This window comes from Heterodontus francisci, chromosome 10 (assembly GCF_036365525.1).
Source record: "Heterodontus francisci isolate sHetFra1 chromosome 10, sHetFra1.hap1, whole genome shotgun sequence".
NCBI classification, from domain to species: Eukaryota; Metazoa; Chordata; class Chondrichthyes; order Heterodontiformes; family Heterodontidae; genus Heterodontus; species Heterodontus francisci.
The window spans coordinates 63,531,114-63,546,139 of record NC_090380.1 but is presented as its reverse complement, the minus strand read 5'-3'; the positions used below and the strand labels follow the sequence as shown (position 1 = coordinate 63,546,139).

Sequence of the window (15,026 nt, the reverse complement as noted above, 5' to 3'; positions counted from 1 at the left end):
GCAGGGCCAGCGTCAGCTCTCCCCTTTTTCAGGTATTATCCTTTGTTTTCTGTGACTAGGTCAGGGAAAGGTCAGAGGAACCCAGTGGGTGTGCTTATCGATTCTAGTTAGCTTTGTTATTAACTGTATAACCCAGTTTGAGTTGCATGCTTTTGTCTAACTAAGTGTATAAGCCTTATTCTTACATTGCACAACAATGTGAATAAAGTAAATTGATAGTTAAAGAAAGGACTGAGTTTCCTCCTCTTTGTACTAAGCCATTAACTGCAGCCGGTGGATTAGGTGGAGGGTAGCTCTCCTGTAACCCTGATATCCCAAACACCCAGCCTGAGCCTGAATTAAGAGGACTTAGTCCAACGTGATGGCCAGGATCAAGTGGGTGAAGGGAAAAAAGGGGCCAAGGGGGAGTTGACTCCGCACCACGGTTTATATTAATTGTATTCAGGTAATGGGCATTAACTGGGGATTTACCTGTGCATGTCTATATACGAGCAGGCTGAAACGGTGGTTGTTGGGTTGGAGGTATAAGATAGGTAATGTGCGTCTCTGTAAATAAAAGCTTGTAAGTGTACAGAGACTGAACTCCAATTCTATTCTTCACCACCTGGGATGTCTGAATTGCAACAATGGGCATCAATTTTCTTTCTTGCAATCATTTTTAAATGTTATTTTCTTTTTCTTCTCCCCTCACACCCTAAATATTGTGACTATTGTTGGGTATGGTTCCATGGTCACTAACAGTTCTCCACTACCTCACTAAAGCAACCATTCCCTAAAGGTTGGATACTATTTCCTCTACAGAACTTCCTCCCATTATAAGTACGTCTAATACTTGTCCACACAACTTTGAATTAAACCATTTCCATTTATCCTTATGCTGTATGCAAATGATTCAAATTGCTTATTCAAAAGGCACAGTTAACTGCTCATAATTTGAGTAACTATCATTTGAGATTGATGATGTTTTCATAAGCATCAACTTGGCTTAGTTGATAGCACTCTCACCAATGGTTCAAGGCCCACTCCAAGAAATGAGCACATAATCTATGCAGACACTTTACTGCAGTACTGATTGAGTGCAATGTTGTTGGAGTTCCAGTCCTTCAAATGAGATGTTAAACTGAAACACTGGGTTGGATTTTTTGGGAGGAGGCAAGGCTGGGCTGGGCCAAAAAGGCGTGGGTGGGGGTGGGGGAGTGGTGGAGAAACTCCACCTCAGCGCCTTTTCCAGCCCCTGGAGCGATCTTCCAGTATTTTCAAGCCTAAATGTGCTGTGCTGGGATCCCTGTTCCTTTAAAAGATGGGGAACCAGCCTCGAAGAGCTGTCGGTCAAAGGGCAAACTGCTCAGCAGAATTGGCAGCGTCACTGGGAGCAGTGGCCACTGCTGGTACTGCAAATGCTTGGACCCAGGCCCAGTGCTGGAACCCTGAACCTCATAAGTAAGGCGGGGTTGCCGGGGCCAGCCCGGAAGGCCCCGGGAGAGGGGGGGGGCGGGGGGGGGGGGGGGTATGGGAAGGTGGATGTGAAGTCCTGGGGAAGGGGGCTCCATGGAGTTGTAGGTTTTACTGGCAGGGGTCCTGCATTGGCCACAGATTGCCCACGGAGAACGGACCCCACCCCAAGCCTGCAGGGTGTTGCTTCATTTTAAAAGGCGCCCTCCCCGCATGGTGAAGGCACCCCCTGCCACTGGTTAGATCACAGCAGCAGTGAGAAGAGACCCTTAAGTGGCCATCAATAGGCCACTTAAGGGCCTCAAATGGCCTCTGGGTGGGAAGGCTGTCGCCAGCCTAACCCATCCCCAGCAAAATCTCTTGGCAACGGACCCTCTGCCCCCTGTCATGATTCTATAGCAACCCCCCCCCCCCCACCACCCCCACCTCCACCTCGGGGGGACCCATAAAATCCAGCTCACTGTTTGCCCCAGGGGCATGGATAGGATACCTGGAACTATTTGATGAACAAAGAGGAGGAATTTGGTGGAGTGGGCAAACAGGCATGATATCAGCAATGCTCTGATGACAATGCCCAATGTGTCAGTCAGGGATTTGGAGCCTCAATAACATGTTGACGAGTTGCAGGCACCAAATGGACTTCTGTGGAAAAATTATCAGTCCATACATTCCATATATCTGGCCAGAAGCAGGCCAGATGATTTTTGTGGGATCTGAAAAAGCATTCCTGCTCCACCTAGCCTTGTATAGAAATCTTTCAAAAACACGAAAAACTTGCATTCTGGAGGAGGCCTCCAGTGCTCCCTATAATGACTGCTAGTTAGGCCTTCAAACTAGAGAAATGGGACTGGTATTCACTGTGCATGCTTTGTCCATTTCCCCAGGAGAGCTGCAATTGGGGTCCTACAACAAATACATAACCCTTATTTTTTTACATCTCTAAATAGCCTCCTGCCTATTTTCATTATATATTTAAAGTGTTATGACAGTACTTCCATTTTCTGTTAATTTTTTTTGAAGACTTGGGTTTTAAAACTGTAAAGGATTCCATAGATCCTGGACTTTGACCTTTTTTCTTTAAAAAAAAAGGACTTGATTTGTAAAACAACCTTCACTGGAAGTCACCTGACTTCAGATAAGTACCCAGCGGGGGCTTTTTGACCTGGGGAGGATGTTTACAGAGAAGTGACAGGTCAAGATTTATAGGGGTCAGGAGGCTTGATTCTTGATATATTGTTTTTGGGTTCACTTTGGACTGCGAGTTGGGGTGTGCACAATGTTTTGAAAGTTTATCAATCTGCCAAGGACAGAACCCCAGCTCAACCTTTTCCATCTCTTTGAAAAACTTGTCAACTTTTCCAGAGGCCTACCAGAAACCCCTGTTGCCACATTTCTCCTGGAAAGCCTGCCAAACTGATCTTCAACGTCGCCTGAAAAGAACTGTTCTAGAAAGATCCCAGTGACTGCCATCTATGCGTATTTGGGGATGCAGTAAAAGGGGTAACTGACATCTTTCCATATCTTTTCTTTTCCCTTCAAGAATTAAGTATTTTTGTAACAAAGCTCTAAAGAGAAAATCTCTTTTTGTGTGTCTCTAAGGTAAAAAAGGAACTTTCATATTTCAATCTATGTGTTAATGCTTTGCTTCATTACTGGATAAGCCTTTTTTGGTAATAAACTGATAATTTTGTTTATTAAAGAAACTTGGTTGGTGTATGTTATTCTGGAATAAAGAGGATTGTTGTGCCTAACACGCACTCTACTCAAAGAATCCGCGGAAGCTGATTGGTGAAAGGTATATCAATATTTTATTCACACACTAAATCATCAAGTAAAGCTCTCACTACTTGCACAGTATGCTACCCGTCAAGACACGAGGTGATTAGTCATGGACTTGCGGCTGCTCTTCTGTTCTGAGCCCCTGGCTCAGGGTATCTTCGAGTGTTCTCATACCTTCCTCAGTTTCTGTCAGGGGTTAATTCTTGTTTCTAAGACCCGCCCCTCTTACTCACTCATAGGGGTCTGGTATAATGACATAATGATAATTCCTTATTTGGCTCAGTGAGAACCTGTTCAAAATTTCAGTTTCCCATTGTCTATTATGAGTTTAATCATATCTGGTGCCCATGATGACTCCTGGTTTCTGGGATCCTCCTCAATACCTTTTCTATAATCATATCTACAATTCCTCAGCTATCTGTGTGCTGTGCCCCTTTGTACTCTTCCCGCTTCAACACACTGTTCATTGTTGTGTTACTGGCCCCTTTGTTTTAATTAAGTTCTTATGTGTTTTTGCTATGTGTTTTTATTGGGTCTACAAGGATATGATTGATTGCATCGGTAACTGGGTAAAAATTTAAATAGACGTTGTGACCTGGGGAGAAGTGAAACTAGAAAAGACAGTGCACTCCTCCCACCTCGGTCATAACAAAAGGCATGCCTGAAAGTTGATTCAGGAGGTAGGCAACTGGATGCACAAGGTCCCCATCAGATTCTCAGGTGAGAAACTGGAGGTTGTACAATACTGGTCAAAATATCTGTTGGCATTTAGAGTTCATTGAAAATGCTTATAAGGTAGAACATGTGTTTCCTGTAAAGAATCACTGTTTTATTGTAAAGCAGAGCATTTTATTGTATAGATTATACTGTATTCACACATGTACCTAATCTAGTTTAGAATTTAATTTAAGCATTACAACATCTTTAAGCCGTGTCCTGCAGTTGCCTGTGAGGGATGTTGGATTCTGGATCCGATCAAGTCACTAACTTTCCTCTAAATTCTTGCACTTTATAAAAAAAAGGAACTTTTTAAGCAATTATTGTATTTCTCAGCACAATGAATAATCAATGACATTCTTTAACAAACCTAACTTCAATCATATTACCAGGTCGTTAGTAGCTCTTTAACAGTCATCATTTTTAATTGCAAACATCGCCAAAGGCTAATATCATTAACATAGAACTTATGAATGGCTACATTTATATCAATTAATATAGCTAGTTACTGGTTGCACTGGACATTACAACAATCTCAGTTCCATCCAAGCCAATGGGAAATCTTATGTTCTATTGGCCATTTGAAAACTGTTATGCTTTGGAAAACAAATACAAACTCAATGCTGGAATTCATACAAAACAGAAAATGCCAGAGATGGAGCCAGACAGCTTCTGTGAGAAGAACAGACAAGTTAGCATTTTGATATAACCCTTCAGTGTATTTTTTTTTAGAAAAAACATCCATCTGCCTGTGCCCACCCATCCCCTTTGCTTCTACTGAAATGCTCGTTTATCTTTCAGTTTATAGTTCTGAATATTTTTTCTTTTCCTCTACAGATGCTGAATGACTTGCTGTGCATTTTCATTTCAAAATCTATTGGGGATCAGTCTTAATCTTATATTTCAAAGAGGAACCTTGTTGGATGAAAATTGGTTGCAAAATTTCCTAAAACCCAATGTTGTACAAGCCACCTAATGTACATATAATTGCAGCACTATTTCTGGTTTGATCTTCATTGTAACAAATCTGTAATCAGGAGAGGAGTGTGAAAAATATTAGATGAAATTAACATAATGATGGAGGAAATATTAAGGAGTTTAAACATCTTTGAAAGTGGATAAATCCCCAAGCCCGGATGAAATATATCCTAGGCGGTTAAGGAAAGCAAGAGAAGAAATGGCAGAGGTTCTGAGCATCATTTTCCAATGCACTCTAGCTACAGACGTGGTGCCAGAGGACTGGAGGACAGCTAACGTTGTACCATTGTTTAAAAAAAAAGGGAGAAAGGGGATAAACCAAGTAATTACAGAACAGTCAGCCTAACCTCAGTGGTGGGAAAATTATTGGAATAAAAAATACTGAGGGACAACGGGATAAATCTTCATTTAGAAAGACACAAATTAATCAAAGACAGTCAGCACGGATTTGTTAAGGGACGGTCGTGTCAGACTAACATGATTGAATTTTTTGAGGAGGTAACAAGGAGGGTCAATGAGGGTAGTGCATTTAATGTAGTCCATATGGATTTTAGCAAGGATTTTGATAAGGTCCCACATGATAGATCGGTCACAAAACTAAAAGCTCATGCAATCCAAGGCAAAGTGGCAAATTGGATCCAAAATTGACTCAGATGGGTGTTTTTATGACCAGAAGGGTGTTTCCAGTGGGGTTCTGCAGGGTTCAATACTAGGTCCCTTGCTTTTTGTGGTATATATCAATGATTTGGACTTGAATGTGGAGGGTATGATTAAGAAGTTTGGTAATGATACAAAAATTGGCCATGTGGTTGACAATGAAGAAGAAAGCTGTAGACTGCAGAAAGATATTAATGGACTAGTCAGGCGGGCAGAAGAGTGGCAAATGGAGTTCAACCCGGGGCAGAAGTGTGAGGTAATGCACTTGGGGAAGGCTAACAAGGCCAGGAAATACACAATAAATGGCAAGATACTGAGAAGTGTAGAGGAACAGAGGGACCTTGGAATGCATGTCCACAGACCCCTGAAGGTGGTTGGACAGGTAGATAAAGGTGGTCAAGAAGGCATACGGGATTCTTGCCTTTATTAGCCGAGGCATAGAATACAAGTGCAGGGAGGCTATGCTGGGACTGTATAAAACACTAGTTTGGTAACAGCTGGAATACTGCATGCAGTTCTGATTACTGCACTATAGGAAAGATGTGATTGACCTAGAGAGGGTACAGAGATATACAAAGATGTTGTCTAGACTGGAGAATTCCAGTTATGAAGAAAGATTGGATAGGCTAGGATTGTTTACTTTGGAACAGAGGAAGCCGAGAGGAGTCTTAATTGCAGTTTATAAAATTGAGGCATCTAGATAGAGTGGATAGGAAGGGCCTATTCCCCTTAGTTGAGGAGTCCATAACCAGAGGGCATAGATTTAGACTAAGTGGTAGATGGTTTAGAGGGGAATTTCTTTCATCCACGAGTGGTGGGGACCTGGAACTCACTGCCTGAAAAGGGTGGTAGAGGCAGAAACCCTCAACATTTAAAATGTACTTGGATATGCACTTGAAGTGTCATAACCTACAAGGATATGGACTAACAGCCATAAAGTGGGATTAGGCTGAATGGCTCCTTGTCAGCTGGTGGGAACATGATGGGCCAAATGGCCTCCTCTGTGCTGTAAATTTCTATGATTTTATGTAACACTGTAGAGAGCAGAGTTAATCTGTACTTTTACCACATGGCCACCTGCATAAGGAAAGACACACCCATGACATAACTGAAATTCTTCTCTCAGCTACCTAGAAACATCACAGCCTGCATAGTTGCATCTCTGCTGTTAGCACTTGCTGACAGAAAATCAAACACATCAGTGACGATTTGAGAGTACTGGCAATACAGGAACCTTGGCACAAAGATTCTCAATTTGATGGTTCTACAGTCAAGCAGTTTGGGAGGAGCACATAGCTAATTTATAAACATCTGACTTTAAATGCACAGAAATAAACAGCAGCTTGTGCCAGTTCACTTCAGAAAAAAGTTCAATGTGCTTTTTACAACCTTAGAATGCTGCAAAGCACCTCACAACCAACTAAGTACTTTTTGAAGTGCAGTCACTGTTGTAATTTAGGCAAATTTGCACAGAGCAGGGCAACACAAACTGTAATGAGATAATGGCCAGACAATCTGTTTTAATGATATGGGTTGAGGGATAAATATTGGGCAGGACACATGGGAAAATTCCTCTGCTTCTCTTTAAATAGTGCCATGGGATTGGAGAGGAGAAAACAATTCTGGGCCAACAAAATTTCACCAGCAAAAACAGTGAGGCATCTACTAATACACAACTGCAACAGGTTGCAAAAGGAATTGTATTACTATTTTAAAATTTGTCATTTCATCTTCCCCAGTGGCAAAAGTATAATTATTGTTCTGTGCCATTAACATTTAACTTCAACATTAACAGTGTAATGATATTTAAAATAAATTGTATAACTTTATAGAAACTTTGCAAACTGGCATAAATCAAATTTAATTTAAAAAAAACAGATCCAGCAAAATTGCACAAATGAATACTCTATAGTCGTATTCATTCAAAATACACTCTAGCAAGTGCGGGCTGATGAATGAAAGTCCAAGTAGTATACAACACTATGGAATGTATTGAACACACTAACAAATGTCAGGGGTGGGGCTACCTCAGTGAAAGGGAGGCCCGGGGGTAGGGTGAGGGGCACTCCTGCCCCCCGCCCCTAGAAGAAAACCTAAAATAAAACATTTTCTCAGTCTTATCCAGTCCAGGATCTGGCTCCCTATCTATTTTTCAGATTTGCATGATGGGGGAATCCAACATACCACAGCACCCTTGCTCAGGCCGAAATTGCAGATCAGGTCCTGATGACATTACTGGACCTAATCTTCATATTTAAAATATGACCCTGCTTTCTTCCTGCAGGTGTCCTGCTCAAAAGAGGTGGTTAATGTTAGGATACAGTAGGATAGCAGTGGGATTGGAAGAGGTAAGTGACCTGTTATTTTACATGCTCCCTCCCCACCCCAACTTCCTGCCAGATAGTTAAAATCATGGACTAGAAGTCAGCTTCACCCATGTGATTTGTAAGTGAACTGCAAGTGAAATAATGCAACAAGTGCCAATTAGCTGTCCCCTTTAAATTAGACCAACTGTTCAGAGCTTATTTACTCAGCAAGATGTCTTAATTATATCAAAGAGATAGCAAACACCCAAGAGATTGATTATAAACAGTAGCATAATCAAAATAATGACACAAGAACCAAGGTAGTGAAAAGTTGACTGTAGCACGTAACTACTTCATATATTACAATCTTCTGTAGTAGATTTTATTCTGTTAGTGATGTTCTATTTTGGCATCAGGTGGCAGGACCGTATCTCCAACACAGAAGTCCTCGAGGCGGCCAACATCCCCAGCTTATACACACTACGCTTGAGATGGCTTGGCCATGTGAGCCGCATGGAAGATGGCAGGATCCCCAAAGACACGTTGTACAGCGAGCTCGCCACTGGTATCAGACCCACCGGCCGTCCATGTCTCCGCTTTAAAGACGTCTGCAAACGCGACTAGAAGTCCTATGACATTGATCACAAGTCGTGGGAGTCAGTTGCCAGCGTTCGCCAGAGCTGGCGGGCAGCCATAAAGGTGGGGCTAAAGTGTGGCGAGTCGAAGAGACTTAGCTGTTGGCAGGAAAAAAGACAAAAGCGCAAGGGGAGAGCCAACTGTGTAACAGCCCCGACAAACAAATTTTTCTGCAGCACCTGTGGAAGAGCCTGTCACTCTAGAATTGGCCTTTATAGCCACTCCAGGCACTGCTCCACACACCACTGACCACCTCAAGGCACTTACCCATTGTCTCTCGAGATAAGGAGGCCAAAGAAGATTTTTGACAATAATGCCTACAAATGCAAATGCTACCAGTCAATTTACTTGATAAAATACATGAGTCACAAGAAAAATATCAATGGTAAATTATATATACAAAAAAGAGAAATCATCTGTTGGTGACTGCGGGAAAGTAAATTCTATGTACCTTATTCAATTAATCCACCAACTTCAACTTTGACAGTGATGATGTACTTAAGCTAACACAGACCCAATGAAACAAAATGCAAGTATTTAATATGTTGTGGTTTGCATTTATTAATTAGTGCACCTACACTAAAAAAGTTTAGCCATTTAAAATAGAGCTTAAACTGACAAGCATTGCGTCAAAATGAGCCATGGCTTGGTTGTGATGCCACCATGGTGAGCCATCCTGTCCACATTCATTATTAAGAGAAACATGGCACCTAGGATTTGAGTGAACAGGTCAAGCAACTTTATATCCTTAACCAATTTGATTGAAAGATTGTGAAAACAGCAAGGACTGAGAAGGAAATATAAATTAGACTGGACGAATTCAATGCCAAATCAGGTACGGGGAGGAGAAAAAAAAAAGGGGAGAAAAAAAGGGATCTTCAACAAATAAAACCTGGAGAAAATGAAACTTCACACTTGTAATAGTTAATTTTCAGTGCCAAAGAGGTAGTATGGCAGTAATTAATTCTTATCCCATCATTCAAAAAGGGTGCTTAGACTGAAGTGGACAAGATGTAATATTTGGCAAATTTAGTTAATAGCTACCGTACAAGTACAGCAACTTCACACAGTTCAATCAGTTGCAAATTGTGAGCGAGACAGTGAGATGCCATTTTCATGAAACTAATGGTGGAGCGATGCATCTCAAAAGGCGACTTTTGGATTTTCATGTTTAGCCGTGCATCTACCCTTGTCTGAAGATGCTGTAGCATTTGCACATAAGCAATAGCCTCACTGTTACTTTGAGCAGCAAATTATGGGCCAGTGAATGAAACATTAATCTCTGAAATATTCTGCCATGGCTCAGAAGCACCTTTCCCTCAGAATCAGTTGGTAATGAGTTCAAACCCCAGTCCAGAGCACAGTAATTCACTGACTGGTTGAGGAACAATGCCAATCAGAAATTTTGGTCATTTATCTCACTTCTGGTTGTGTGACCTCACTGTATGCAAATTAGCTGACATTTATTTACATTACAACAGCGACACTTCAAAAGCAAAATGTTGGCTGTTAAGTACTTTGTGAAATTCTGAAAGAGGTGAAACATGCTATATAATTGGAATTTATTTGTTTCTGTTTACCAAGATAATTACTTCTAACTCAGTGTTCTTATGTGGCTTCATTTTACCTGATACAGATTAGGTTAAGTTGTGATAGTCCACATGATTGCTATTACACAGGAGACACTGGGCTAAATTTTAGTCACGCACAGTGGTCCTTGGCGGCGCACTTCCAACTTGGCCTTCCAACACAGAAAAGGCTGCCGAGGAGACCCCGCTATACTTCGCGCGGGGGCTCAGCAGCCGCCCCTGATGTGTAGGGGCAGCCTCAGTGTCCCTGGCAATGGCAGGTGGCGGCACCGCGCAGGCACCATTTTTAAAGGGCTTTCTTCTTCTTTGGCCTCCTTGTCTCGAGAGACAATGGGTAAGTGCCTAGAGGTGGTCAGTGGTTTGTGAAGCAGTGCCTGGAGTGGCTATAAAGGCCAATTCTAGATTGACAGACTCTTCCACAGGTGCTGCAGCTAAAATTGGTTGCTGAGGCGGTTACACAGTTGGCTCTCCCCTTGCGCTTGTCTTTTTTCCTGCCAACTGCTAGGTCTCTTCGACTCGCCACTCTTTAGCCCCGCCTTTATGGCTGCCCACCAGCTCTGGCAATCACTGGCAACTGACTCCCACGACTTGTGATCAATGTCACAGGACTTCATGTCGCATTTGCAGACATCTTTAAAGTGGAGACATGGACGGCCGGTGGGTCTGATACCAGTGACGAGCTCGTTGTACAATGCGTCCTTGGGGATCCTGCCATCTTCCATGCGGCTCTCATGGTCAAGACATCTCAAGCACCGCTGGCTCAGTAGGGTGTATATGCTGCAGATGTTGGCTGCCTTGAGGACTTCTGCATTGGAGATACGGTCCTGCCACCTGATGCCAAGGATTCTGCGGAGGCAGCGAAGATGGAATGAATTGAGACGTCACTCTTGGCTGACATACGTTGTCCAGGCCTCGATGCCGTAGAGCAAGGTACCGAGGACAGGCTTGATACACTTGGACTTTTGTGTTCCGAGCCCTTAGAATTACTGTTAATTTTTAAAAGTCCAGCAGTATTAAATTTTTATTAAAATGTAAGAAAGATGTGGATAGCCCTTCCCCAATGTCCCCCTCCAACCATGGTCATTTCAATGCCCGAAATGACCAACATATGCCTTTTTCCCTACCTGCACTTTACCCCCTAAACTTCTAACATTTGGCCTACAACCCACCATCCCCACATCCAATAAAAACTGATTTCCCCGCTCCTTCCCCACTCCGCCATGAAATTTTTATTACTTCCCCCTCCCCACCAGGTTCTGGCCTCGGAGCTCTGTGCAGAGTTCTGAAGGCATGCGAAGGCCAAACGGAGGCCATAAAATTGGCGTGGGATGGCGGCTAAGTTAATTTGAATATAATTAATGTCAATTTAAATATGCAGATAAAAGGGTCTGCTGCCAAGCAGCAGTGGGGGGGGGGAACCGCACCCAGCTCCCCCCACCACTAGCAATACGCGGCAGGCCCTTCTCGATGTCACGGGTCGAGGCGGGCCTCTCCCTGCAATCTGTTACCGGCCCCTGCACTGTGATGTCGAGGGGCCGGTAAAATTCAGCCCACTATCTCTGGTTTCAAAGAAGGCAGGAAAGAACATGACCTTTTAATATGGAACAAATTCCCTCAAGTAACATTATATTAAAAATTTTAAAGGAAAGTTGATTTTTTGTCACTGTCAGTAAACACTGGGATTTGTGTCATATTGATGAAGCAACAGCTTAGTTGGCAGGTTGGTGGATTAATCCAGCACCAGATACATAAACCCAAGATTGTAATTATTATGAAGGTAAAGGCATTAAAATTTAATCTAACAAGATAAAAGCATACAGCATGCTAATAAAATTGACTGGAGATATCAAGATTGAGAATTATATCACTGGGTTTGCATTTGCAAAGATAAAGTTGATATGATCACATCGTTGTTGTGAAATGCCCAGGAGCAGTTTTTACATAGGTCAACACTAAATGGGTGAACCTGTCTCTTTTCTTTCAGACTGATGTGCTGTCTGTCTCATAGGAACAGGAGTAGACCTGAGCCTGCTGTTCTGCCATTCAATCAGATCATGGCTGATCTGTACCTCAACTCTATTTACCTGCCTTCGATCCATATCCCTTGATACCTTTCACCCAACAAAAAAAAAATCTACCAATCTTGAAACTGTTAATTGATCTAGCATCCACAACCTTTTGAGATATAGTTCCAATTTCACCTACCCTTTGTGTGAAAAAGTGCTTCCTAATTTAACTCCTGAATGATCCTGCTCAAATGTTAAGATTATTCATCCTTTTCTTCTCTCCCCAGTTTTTTTCGTTTTAAAAATAGACAAGTTGCCTCCCATTGGGCTATTTTCTCATTAAAACCAGCATGAGCATGTGGACCGTAGGGGGTTGTTCAGCAATCCTGCAACCCCAGTAAGGAATGTGCACTCATGGTAATTGCAGGAGAGAAATTGGACAATATTAGCACCTTGATTCTCCAATCCACACACTCTGCAAGTGTGGCTCCCTAATGTGAGCATGGGATTGCCTTTGCATTAGATTTTAGGTGATTTAATGATATAAATTAAACTAGCACTGAAGATGAAGCTGTTTGTGTCAGGAAAACAACAACTGCTGCAGCTGGACCATAACATACTCAATCTGAGAAATCCATAGGGAACAACAGCAGTGAAGCTTCACGCTCCATTTATGCTCCATGTAAAATTCTCTCAAGAACCTAAAACTCTCCCCTTTGTATGTAGAAGCCCAAATGCAGAGTTAGCCACCATCTGCTAAGAACATTTTGACTTGCTCATTGGCAAACCAGTAAACATTGTTCCTTCATTACATTCTCAGTAACTACTAGAATCAGTGCCTGGAGACTTTTGTACCTGCTACAACCACATCCTGTTAATTGTTACAACATTTATCCTTTTCTAAAAAGAGCTTTGTGCAGTGATCAGATCTATAGCACATTTTTGGAGTTAGGTCCATGTAAGATTTCTTCTGCTACATGTACATGACAATCCAGTGCAGCACTGACGAGAGCTGCACTGTCGGAGGCGCTGTCTTTTGGATGAGCTGTTGAACCAAGACCCTGTCTGCAGTCAAGTGGATATAAAAGATCCCATGGTACTCTTTCGTAGAAAAGTAGGGGAGTGATCGTCTGTATCCCGGCCAATATCTATCCCTCAATCAACAAAAACAGATTATCTGGTCATTATTGCACTGCTGTTTGTGGGAGTTTGCTGTGTGCAAATTGCCTGCTGTGTTTCCTACATTACAATAGCAAATGCACTTCAAAGAGTACTTCATTGGCCGTGAAGTACTTTGGGACATCCAGTGGTCCTGAAAACCGCTATATAAATGCAAATCTTTTTCTTTTTGTTGTTGCACATAATGGAGGCGTTTAGATTTTTTAAAAAACTGCAAGTGCTGCAAATCTGAAATAAAATGCTGAAAAGACTTTGTTGATCCATCAACACTTGGAAAGAGAAAAGACCATGGGTTTGCTCCAAGGTTCTACACCCAAAAAGCATTAACCTGACTTTTCTTTTTACAGATGTTAGTGAACTTACTGTATATTTACACCTTTTTTCTGTCTTTATTCCCTACATATGTTAGTTTAACCATTTAGCCTTAAACCTCAATTCACTGCGAATAGCATTTTTAATGAAAACAACATTGAAGCAGAATAACAGCTGAATCATCCATGCGGCTTATATAGACAGATCGAGAAAATCCCGAACAGCAATATGAAAAACTATAGCAGGAAACTCACTAAGCACCAGCAGCTAGAGCGGCATAAACTCACCACTGATAAAGCATCAATATTCCCCCATCGTAGGCAACAGTAAGGTTTCTGGTTAAAGTTCCTTTAGCGACTTTTGAATTTTGTTTTGTGATTTATTATTTAGCGGTATTAGTTGGTATCAAGCAACTAAGTAAACAAATAATCACGTCCAAATAGCCTTAAAAGGACTCAACTGAAACGGACAATGTCGAAATGTCACAGGATGCTGGAGCATCTCCTCTGTCCTCCAGTAGACGGACTCACTAACTGCCCAGGAAACGCTACTGCGATGTGTACAAAATTCAGGCAACATCCTTACCCTAACTCAGGTTTTCTTTCCAACAGCTCGGATCACAGACCGTTCTTACAAAATAAATAAAAAATGTTTACCGTAAGAGTATATAATAGATCTAGATCCGTACCCGTTTTACTATGGTCCAAAATCCATCTATTCCGAATTTCTCAGCCTTGAGTTCAACGTACAAGATTTACCACGTAACCCTGACACTACTGTCACTATCAATGCTGACCGTCCGTGATAGCAGGAAAACATCATGGTGCCTCCGCTTTCTCTCACTTAGTTCCACACCCTGAATGAACTGGGTATGATCCAATATATATGTTGTGCAAGAACTACTTGCACTACCATATATGTGTATCAATTCGTGTTCAGTTTCCATATCGATAGATGTCTTACCTTATGAACAGTATATGTGGCGAGGCACCACCACTGGATCTAGCTTTTTATTTGTGAGCTGCTTTGCAGCTCTGGATGCTGATTGAGGTTAAATTGAAGCAGCTGCCGATTGCTTTTATTCCTCTTCCGTGTTCCTGCTTTCCCACTAGTCTGAATACTAACCTCCCGACTGCTGGAGATCGCTGCCTTAAAAGGGGCGGGTCTTCAGAATCGTGGAGAAGCTGGGACTTGCGGGAAACTAGCAATCCTATTGGCATCGGCGAAATGTTCAAAACTTTAGTTTTTGTTTCGAGAAAGGTGTTTTTTTTTTAAATTTGATCAAATATTGAACCGTTTCATGCGAATAGAATAATTGACACAAGCATACCAGTTACAAATCACACAAAATTGCCTGAACTAAAATCAAAGATTATCCTTTTCCCCAGAATCTAGTTTCCGTAAAGATTTTAAAT

The 15,026-nt window shown here is 42.0% G+C and overlaps 1 protein-coding gene across 8 annotated transcripts in view; it reads right to left on the bottom strand.

Annotated features, from left to right (window-relative positions):
* sytl5 (synaptotagmin-like 5) overlaps window positions 1–14,722 on the bottom strand; it is a 347,258-nt gene extending 332,536 nt beyond the window's left edge. For 5 of the 8 annotated variants that reach the window (XM_068040626.1, XM_068040631.1, XM_068040625.1 and 2 more), the window contains exon 1: window positions 14,575–14,722. The gene's annotated coding sequence lies outside the window, so the exon portion shown is untranslated. Of the gene's footprint in view, window positions 1–14,267; window positions 14,376–14,574 lie in introns of those variants that run through there. The other 3 variants (XM_068040629.1, XM_068040627.1, XM_068040628.1) reach the window with 3 other exon arrangements.
* Between the last annotated feature and the right edge of the window lie 304 nt (window positions 14,723–15,026).